This window comes from Nymphaea colorata, unplaced genomic scaffold, assembly GCF_008831285.2.
Source record: "Nymphaea colorata isolate Beijing-Zhang1983 unplaced genomic scaffold, ASM883128v2 scaffold0220, whole genome shotgun sequence".
NCBI classification, from domain to species: Eukaryota; Viridiplantae; Streptophyta; class Magnoliopsida; order Nymphaeales; family Nymphaeaceae; genus Nymphaea; species Nymphaea colorata.
In genome coordinates, this window is record NW_022204726.1 from 29,618 (window position 1) to 40,000 (window position 10,383).

Genomic DNA, 10,383 nt, shown 5'->3' on the forward strand with positions numbered 1-10,383 from the left:
GAACAAGAAAAGATAAATTTGATTAATGCCGCTTATCAGAATTTGGAACAATTAGAAAATTACAAAAACGAAAGCATTCATTTCGAACAACAAAGAGCGATTAATCAGGTCCAACAACGAGTTTTCCAACAAGCCTTACAAGGGGCTCTAGGAACTCTGAATAATTGTTTGAACGGCGAGTTACATTTACGCACCATCGGTGCTAATATTGGCATACTTGGGGCCATGAAAGAAATAACCGATTAGTCCTTCTACTATAGGATAGGTATTATTTTTCTCCTTTTTGCTTCCTAGAAAGAATTAAGAGATACTAATGGTAACCATTCGAGCCGAAGAAATTAGTAATATTATCCGCGAACGGATTGAGCAATATAATAGAGAAGTAAAGATTGTGAACACTGGTACCGTACTTCAAGTGGGCGACGGCATTGCTCGTATTCATGGTCTTGATGAAGTAATGGCAGGTGAATTAGTAGAGTTTGAAGAGGGTACGATAGGTATTGCTCTGAATTTGGAATCCAATAATGTTGGCGTTGTATTAATGGGTGACGGTTTGATGATACAAGAGGGTAGTTCCGTGAAAGCAACAGGACGAATTGCTCAGATACCGGTGAGTGAGGCTTATTTGGGTCGTGTTATAAATGCCCTAGCTAAACCTATTGATGGGAGGGGTGAAATTTTAGCTTCTGAATATCGGTTAATTGAGTCTCCCGCTCCAGGTATTATTCGAGACGTTCCGTATATGAGCCTCTTCAAACGGGGCTTATTGCTATTGATTCGATGATCCCTATAGGACGCGGTCAGCGAGAATTAATTATTGGGGACAGACAGACCGGTAAAACAGCAGTAGCTACAGATACTATTCTCAATCAAAAAGGTCAAAATGTAATATGCGTTTATGTAGCTATTGGTCAAAAGCATCTTCCGTGGCTCAGGTAGTGACTACTTTCCAGGAACGGGGAGCAATGGAATACACCATTGTGGTAGCGGAAACAGCGGATTCGCCTGCTACATTACAATACCTCGCTCCTTATACAGGAGCCGCTCTGGCTGAATATTTTATGTACCGTCAACGACATACCTTAATAATTTATGATGATCTCTCCAAACAAGCACAATCTTATCGCCAAATGTCCCTTCTATTAAGAAGACCACCTGGTCGCGAAGCTTATCCAGGAGACGTTTTTTATTTGCATTCCCGCCTTTTGGAAAGAGCCGCTAAACTAAGTTCTCGTTTAGGCGAAGGAAGTATGACTGCTTTACCAATAGTTGAGACTCAATCTGGGGACGTTTCGGCTTATATTCCCACTAATGTCATTTCCATTACAGATGGGCAAATCTTCTTATCCGCGGATTTATTCAATGCTGGAATCCGTCCAGCTATTAATGTGGGTATTTCCGTCTCCAGAGTAGGATCCGCAGCTCAAATTAAAGCCATGAAACAAGTAGCCGGCAAATTAAAATTAGAATTGGCTCAATTTGCAGAGTTAGAAGCCTTTGCGCAATTCGCTTCCGATCTAGATAAAGCTACTCAGAATCAATTGGCAAGAGGTCAACGATTACGGGAGTTGCTCAAACAATCCCAATCATCCCCTCTCGCGGTGGATGAACAGATAGTTACTATTTATACCGGAACGAATGGATATCTTGATCAATTAGAAATTGGACAGGTAAAGAAATTTATTGTTCAGTTACGTACCCATTTAAGAACAAATAAGCCTCAGTTACAAGAAATCATATCTTCTACCAAGGTATTCACCGAGCAAGCGGAAGCCCTTTTGAAAGAGGCTATTCAGGAGCAGATGGAACTATTTCTACTTCAGGAACAAACATAAAGAAATTGGTTATTTCATTTGGTAGAGTCTCTTAGTACGACATAAATTGTTGAGAAAAGAAATGGCTCTGATTCGAATCATTCCAAATATGTTTCTTGGAATAGCAATCCAAACAAAATAGATGTAAATAAATTGCGTCCAATAGGATTTGAACCTATACCAAAGGTTTAGAAGACCTCTGTCCTATCCATTAGACAATGGACGCTTCTCGTCCCGATTCTCTTCTTTCTGATTCCTCCTTTCCATTCCCTGTTTGGATAAAAACAGAAACAATCAGATTGTATGCGTCTTAGGGAATAAAGACGCATATTAAAATCAATGATGGATGTATTATGATTCATATCGAGCGGGTAGCGGGAATCGAACCCGCATCGTTAGCTTGGAAGGCTAGGGGTTATAGTCGACGTCGATTCATCACTATTAACGTCTCTAATTCAAAACCGAACATGAAACTTTGGTTTCATTCGGCTCCTTTATGGAATAAAGGATAGATTCCCCGATTTAGGGCGTAAAGTAACCTAAACGAAAAAATTGACGATGTATGATATTAGTATGGAAATGGAAAGGTATGGAAATCAAAGAAGGAAGTCATAGCAAATCGGAATAAGAAAAATTCGATCCATAACACCTATGTCAGCTTTTCTGTCTGAATGTATCCAAAGCTATTCGCTTTCTAGATGATCCCTCTAGAGGAGGGGTATTATAAAAACCCTTCTAGTTACTTCGTTCCCTATTTCTACTGACATGAATCCTTAGGAAAAGAATCTTATTTCTACCGAGCTGAAACAATATATGCCGATGGCCCCGGTAAACCGAAGTCACCGTTTAATAGCTATTTGGCTTCAATCTCCCCTTTACAAAAATCGAAGATCTAGTTACGATTAGAAATACACTTTTGTATCTTCATCCATGGATCTTTTACTCATACTTATCTAATTCTAATTGGAAAACTCAAAAAATTATGCTTCGCAATTCCATAATCCCAGTTTTTGGATGCAAATCGCGAAAATTATATTCTTCCCCAATTGTGGCATTGATAGGAAAGGGTTAAACCCTTATAAGAAATAAAGTTTTTGATCGGAATATGAATGTATCAAACCGAAAGAACCCTTAACTATTTCAGTTGGTAATAGAACGAATCACACTTTTACCACTAAACTATACCCGCTACATTGTGATTATTGTATAGGAATGGCCCATTTGTCGAACAAGGAGATGAGGCGCGATCAAGATATTGTGAATATTAGAGTGCTGACATGCCCTGTCTCCGGGGATACTTGATGAAATAGGGCAAGAGGATAAATAAAAAACCTTTTTGTTTTGCTGTAGAAGTCGTTACTCAGAGGTCCGATAGAATCGGCGAGGTTGGAACAGAAAAATAAGTTTTGTGCAATAATATATATAGTTAAGTTATAGTTTATAGTTCCATTTTTTTTTTTGCTCAAGTTTATTTAAACAAAACAAAGCTTGTCTCTTGAGTACTTGAGGGAACATACATACGCTTTTCCCATTCCAATAAAAAAAAGCAACGATGAATCAAAGGAAAAATAAGGAAATAACAATATAATAAATTTCCTTCATATCATAGAAATCGAAATAGCTCTTGTTGCTGCTTCAACTCAATAACATATTGAGTTTTCCAATTTCTCATTTTAGGTTAGGTTGAAAAGGGGGGAATGGCCTGGCCAGTGCCTAGCCAGGCCGGGAGAACAAAAGAATAACCTTTCGAACGAAATAAAATCAAAGAGGGATCTTTTTTTCCTTTTTTCCTTTAGAGATACCTGTTTTGAATGGTTGTATAAATAGGATTTCTTATAAAATTCATATATATCTCTAGAATAAAGAAAAAGAAATATGAATCTTTACTTCACACGTCGTGTCACATATGAATTATTCATTTTTTTTTTTTTCAATTTGGAGAGATGGCTGAGTGGACTAAAGCGGCAGATTGCTAATCTGTTGTACGAGCTATTCGTACCGAGGGTTCGAATCCCTCTCTCTCCGTTTCCTACGCTCACTTGATATTTATCTTTCTCATTCTATAAACCCCGAGTCCCTTTGGTTTGGTTGGATTGATGATTTCATTTAAATAAATGAAATGTATGGAATAGATAAAATTTTAAGTTAAGAAGATGGATTTAGAAACCAAACCAAAAAGGAAAGAAAAATCTATTATTCTTTATTCTTCGCGTCCAGGATTACGTCCTGGGTCATTAGACAGGAATCCGAAGATGAAGAGCGAAACAAAGAATATCACCACCGTATAAACGAACAGTTTGAGAGTAAGCATTACAAATCTCCAAGACCTGTTGGGGAGAAAAAGGGAATAGATTCTCAACCTTTGTACCATCTCATTTTTTGATACCAAGAAACGAAGTGGTTTTTAGAAAAGAAAGGAATTAACAGGAATTCAATTCATTTGTATTGTAATAAAATAAGGTTCTGATTCCTTCGTTACCAAAAAAAGAATCTCGTCATACCTACAATGCGATTTGTTGATATTGCATTGCGGGGGCTCAGAATACCGTATGCGCTCCATGGATGGAGGGTCAGAATGAGGAAATGAGGTGATCCGGATTCACGGAGTCTATTGAAGAATGTTCAATGTTTGAATCGAGGGTTCTTGTCTTAATGCACTACTTATCTCATCTTTCTTGGTAAAATTGGTAAAATATTTTTTTTTTTTTTTGAATAAGTCATGAATCTTTCTAGAACAGTATCAAGGATCTCATCGAAAACTTACAGCAGCTTGCCACACAAAGGCTAAGAGAAAAAAGAGCACAGGTATGACCGGCATAAAATCCACGATTGGGTTCAAAAAAGCATAAGCCTCGGGCAATTTTGCGAAGAAAAACCCACTCGGCTGAAGGGCAGAATTAAGACAGATACAGATTAAACTAAAGATATTAGGCATAACAAATATTTTGTTCTTAGAATAATATCATTTTTATTGAGTTATTTCTTGAAGGGAAAAAATCAAGAAAGAGGGTAGGTAAAAAGTCCTTCTTTCTTTGAATTCCCCCAATCAAAGATCCTTCAATTGTCAAATTGAATTATACGGAATCATACTTTCATACAATATCTTAATTATCTTAATTTAATTATATGTAATGATCAATGAATTTAGTTTTATTCCGGATTTACACGTGTCGAATCTCAGCAACAACTTCTTTCTTCCATAGATACTGGGCTGGAATTGACGAACACCCGATACCAATATTAATGTATATTCGTGTTTGAATAGAAACATAAATGGGGCGTGGCCAAGCGGTAAGGCAACGGGTTTTGGTCCTGTTACTCGGAGGTTCGAATCCTTCCGTCCCAGATTAATTCCATCTTAACTCAACAAATATTATTTGTTCTCTTTAATCATCTAAATTTCTATTTAGGAGGTTCATGTTGGATACAATGTAATCGTAATCTATTCTTTATTTCTAGTTTTTTCTTTCTAGTTTGGTTTTTAATGTTAATGATTTTTTAATGTTAATGATTCTTTTCTGAATTAGACTTTACCTTTCTATTCTGTATTCTGTTTCCTACACACGGAATTCACTTTCAATGACTGACACACGTATGAAAAATCCATGATTTTGGTATAGGCGTGGGGGGAGCATAGACATAGATCCGTTGAAAAGATATTTTTTTGATTTAATTCAAAATTGGATTATTCAGTCTATGTCCGTACCGTTCATATTGGAGTTGGTTAGTCAAAAGAAACTTTATGCTTGAATCCAGAAAATTCTGATTCCTGCATGATCCATTCTGAGTCGAAATGTGAAAGAAACCTCTTCTATCTTCTAACTTTGAATTAATGGTAAAGCAGATATGGTAATCGTATCTCATTTAATAATTATCCCAATTGAGAATTCATTTTATTTGGATTCTAATGAGGGTTCGAGTTCGTGGTACCAATTCCATCAACGGGATTCGAGTTCCTAAGACTGGACTCAAATGAAAAAATGGGAATAAAAAACGGATCTGGACCTTTTTTGTTTTGCACTTATACGTGTCTGGTACTGGTATAGCACGCAGCTTACACAGCTTATAAGAAAAGAAGATTCTTTTGTTGGTTGACCGGGTATGCATGATTCATAATATAATCCAGATGAAATGTTTTTTAGATATGTGATGTGCTGATCAACAATGGAAGGTATCAATTGAAATATCTGTGGCTATTCCCGATTTCATCAACAAACAATCAAGTTCAATAGGAATAGATGCATTGTATTGTACCCAATTTGCATCTGGTTCTAATGAACTGATGAATAATGGAATTGTAATCCATTGGTAGGCAGAATCGCGGATTTAATTTACTTGACTTTATCGAACGACTCTGGAAGCAAAAAAGCAGAATATGCCGAAAAGAAGCATGCCACCCTTTTGTATTGTTATTGTTCTATTTCAGTAAGAACAAACAACAAACAGTCTTTGGTTTCGGTCAGAAATTTCTGTGATGCCTTAAAATATCCACGATTACCCGCGGTAACAGCTGTATATATAACATAACCCGATGGATACCAAAAGATCATGCTGCTTTGATTCTGATATTCTCAATCAGATTCAAGAATGAATCGAGGACGTTCACTTTATCTTATTTACTTTACTGTGTCTTTTTTATTCATTTTTTGACTTTTACTATATTTCTTATTATGTTTGATGCTCATGAACAAAGAAATGAAATTAGTTTTAGATTTTGTTTCTCGTCCCATTTATCTGGTTTAGACAGTTGATCTGGTTTAGACAGTTGATGATTTAAGGAAAAGCAAAATTAAATTTCATGTTATTATGATGATCAAAATGATCAAATTGACGTCTAAGAGATATCCGTAATTACAGTTATTCGTTGTGATTGCACAGACTTGCTGATTGATTCAGAGATCAAATTGAGTCTTTACGGAAGAACTGCTTTCCACCAATAGCAATGATGGCAAAGTACGAGATTTTTTTATGTGAAACCATTTTTCATGAATCCTTGATACTCGATGAAGTCTGAGATTAGTTAATTTATCATTTACCATCAAACCACTTTGGCCCTTTCTGGTTCATTGGAATGGCTTAATCAGTTACTAACTCATTCTTTTCCGGTATTGGAAATCCAATTAAAGATCTTTAGTTTAGCTTAGTCGTTCGAGCAAGAATTGGCTCATTTCACTCATGACTGATTGTCACAAATGATCAGGTTGTTAACTAACTTCTTGTTTATTCGTCTTTCTTATAAATGGTGAAATAAATGATTCATACGCTAGAATCAGGGGGCAAACTGGATACTTGTTAGATATACATATGCGTCCATGGAGAATATTAAAAAATAGAATAAAAGATCAATCAATGACTATTCATGATTTAATTCCATATTGAATCAATCCCGTACCGATTCCGAATTATAGGAATTTTTGTTATGGTAAAACTTCGTTTGAAACGATGTGGTAGAAGGCAACGTGCGACTTGAATGACATGATCGGCTGTGGATTTTTACATCCATCATCTTCAATGAGGATGCTCTTGGCTCGACATATTTTGTTCTGTTTCACCATTACTCCACGATGTTGGGTTGTAATGTAAATAAAATAGTACATGATGGAGCTCGAGAATAAATGATTATCAGAGGCAGGATCTAGGGTTAGTGCCAATTAATAATTTGGAACGACTTCGTAAGTATATCTTCGATATAGAAAAGGTCAAATTGGACCGACTTTTCTATAAAAAAAAGTTTGCTGTAATTGGTGAGACTATTTCGATGATAAAGAAGTGTATCACAGGGGAATTAATGGAATTGAATCGTTCGTATGATTCTTCGACGTAAAGAAATAGCCAAAAGGTATGTTGCTGCCGTTCCGGAAGATTAAAGATCACCGAAGTAATGTCTAAACCTAATGATTCAAGGATAAGTGATTCCAAAACAAGAAAACACCATTTCAATGATTGTCTCAATCAAGTGGATTGGATCATAATAAGTAAGAAATGGAAATATATTCCAGACGAGACAAAAAGGGGTTATAGACCGCTCAATAAATATTTATTTAAGGATTTTTAAGGATTTCTTTTTAGTCCTTTGAGAATTACCCAACTTGAGTTATGAGGACGAATGATATTTTTATTTTATAGGAAGGAAGAAGGAAAAAGACGACTTCAATCATAATTTAATTGATGATTTCAAGGATCCGTTTGCTATAGATTTATATCCATCAATTTTAATCATTCTTTCTCGAGCCGTATGAGGAGAAAACTTCCTATACGTTTCCAGGGGGGGGGGGTATTGCCCATCGATCTATCCCAATGAGCCACCTATCGAATCATTGCAATTGATGTCAGATCCCGAAGAGAGGGAAGAGATCTTCGGAAAGTAGGCTTTTACGACCCGATAAAGAATCAAACTTATTTAAATGTTCCTGCTATTCTATATTTCCTTGAAAAAGGAGCTCAACCCACGGGAACTGTTCATGATATTTCAAAAAAGGCAGAGGTATTTAAGGAACTTCGAGTTAATCAAACAAAATGAAATTAATGAAATCAAAAGATGGACCGGTATAGTAGCTAGTTCTAGTTTTGTTTAATTGTTTCTTCGCCACTCTCTTGCTATATTCATACCTATTCGCTATTGTTCCTATATGGTTTGAGATAATGTAAGGACAAAGAATGACAAAGAATCTCTTTGTCTTTTTATATTTATATGAATATGAGAGGGATAGAAAAAGGATTATATTATATGTCATAACTGAAATCCATGAAATTATGGGATTACCATTAATCTGATGGTTTTCCTTGGGACTCCCTCACCTCAAGAAACAAGAGGTGAATCTTGGGCCTATAGTGATAGTGAATAAATACGATATTCTTTTTTACCTACTTCTTCTTTACTTCACTTCATTTTCATTTCTTGTAGTGCCAATCTAACACAAGGCCTTATCTTATTTATATTTAGTTTATTTATTGTATTTTGTTTGATTTGATTTCCCAATATTTCGTTTGTATTGACAATGGTCTCTCGAACGAATAGAATACAATAGAATTCGATCGTAGATAAATCGATCTATTCTTGCGGTTTCATAGGTTTGGTTTTTTACTTCATTCAAAGGATTGGTTTGAGGGATCGTCTGTGACACAGGAAGTCTTTTTTTTATTTACTAAAGCTATACTTATCTGTGAATCTGCTCTTCTTTATTGTATAGATTTTTAGAATCATAGTTTCTTCTAAACTTGCTGTTATTCTTATGCTTATGTTAGTTCAATGTTTTGACTTGACTGGTTCCGGTAATTTTGACTTGACTGGTTCCGGTAATCAAATCTCTTGATTTTATTTCGATCGTAATTAGATCCTTATCTGGGTTGCTAACTCAACGGTAGAGTACTCGGCTTTTAAGTGCGGCTATGATCTTTTACACATTTGGATGAAGCGGATTCGTCCATACCATCGGTAGAGTTTGTAAGACCACGACTGATCCTGAAAGGGAATGAATGGAAAAAACAGCATGTCGTATCAATGGATAACTCTGAGAATACTCATTCTTATCTGGTCATATCAGATCGGTAAAAAATGTCCTTTTGATTCTTAGCTAGAACGGTTCAAAATTCATTCACAGTTGGGTCAAGTGAATAAATGGATAGAGCTATATGGCTCCAATTATAAGGAAAAACCAAAAGCAACGAGTTTCCGTTCTTATCTGAATTCGAACGAATACCCGATCTAATTAGACGTTAAAAATATATTAGTGCCTGATGCGGGAAAGGGCTCTCCTGCGAGTGGATCATTGATTCCTTTAAAAAAAATCCTAACTATTCACTGTTCTCCATTAGTTACTGGAGTGTAACCAAATGTGTATAAGAAACGGTGTACTGATAAATATAACTCATTCCAAAGTCAGAAGAGCGATCGGGTTGCAAAAATAAAGGATTTCTAATACACAATCTCTTGTAACTATACCCAAACACGAACGAGTTGGATGGAAAAAGAGAGGATGCGTTGATTAGACGTCTTGTCTCCAGGTATATCAGTTTTTATGATATACCTTGTTAGGACCATATCGCACTATGTATTGATTATTTAATAACCCAAGAAATCCTCCCCGCATGCGGTTCAAGTTTCATTGCAAACAAATGGATAAATTGCAAGACGAATTGCAAGGCTATTTAGAAATAGATAGATACCGGAAACAGCGCTTCTTATATCCACTTCTTTTCGGGAGTATATCTATGCACTTGCTCATGATCATGGTTTAAATAGTTCGATTTTTATGAACCCACGGAAAATTTAGGTTATGACAATGACAATAAATCTAGTTCACTAATTGTGAAACGCTTAATTACTCGACTGCATCAACAGAATCATTTGACCATTTCGGTTAATGATTCTAGGTTCGTTGGGCCCAACAGGAGTTTTTATTCTCAAACGATACCAGAGGGTTTTGCAGGAATTATGGAAATTCCATTCTCGGTGCGATTAGTATCTTCCCTAGAAAGAGAAAGAATAGCAAAATATCAGTATCAGAATTTACGATCTATTCATTCAATATTTCCTTTTTAGAGGACAATTATCACATTTATATTATGT

At 35.9% G+C, this 10,383-nt stretch overlaps 2 non-coding genes and 1 pseudogene across 2 annotated transcripts; 2 read left to right on the forward strand and 1 right to left on the reverse strand.

The window, feature by feature from the left end:
- The first annotated feature begins 278 nt into the window (after positions 1 to 278).
- Positions 279 to 4,524, forward strand: LOC126409411 (ATP synthase subunit alpha, chloroplastic-like; annotated as a pseudogene).
- Positions 1,969 to 2,040, reverse strand: TRNAR-UCU (transfer RNA arginine (anticodon UCU)). The gene has a single exon. It is a non-coding gene; the product is annotated as a tRNA-Arg (tRNA).
- Positions 3,752 to 3,839, forward strand: TRNAS-GCU (transfer RNA serine (anticodon GCU)). Its single transcript has one exon. It is a non-coding gene; the product is annotated as a tRNA-Ser (tRNA).
- Positions 4,525 to 10,383: the final 5,859 nt, after the last annotated feature.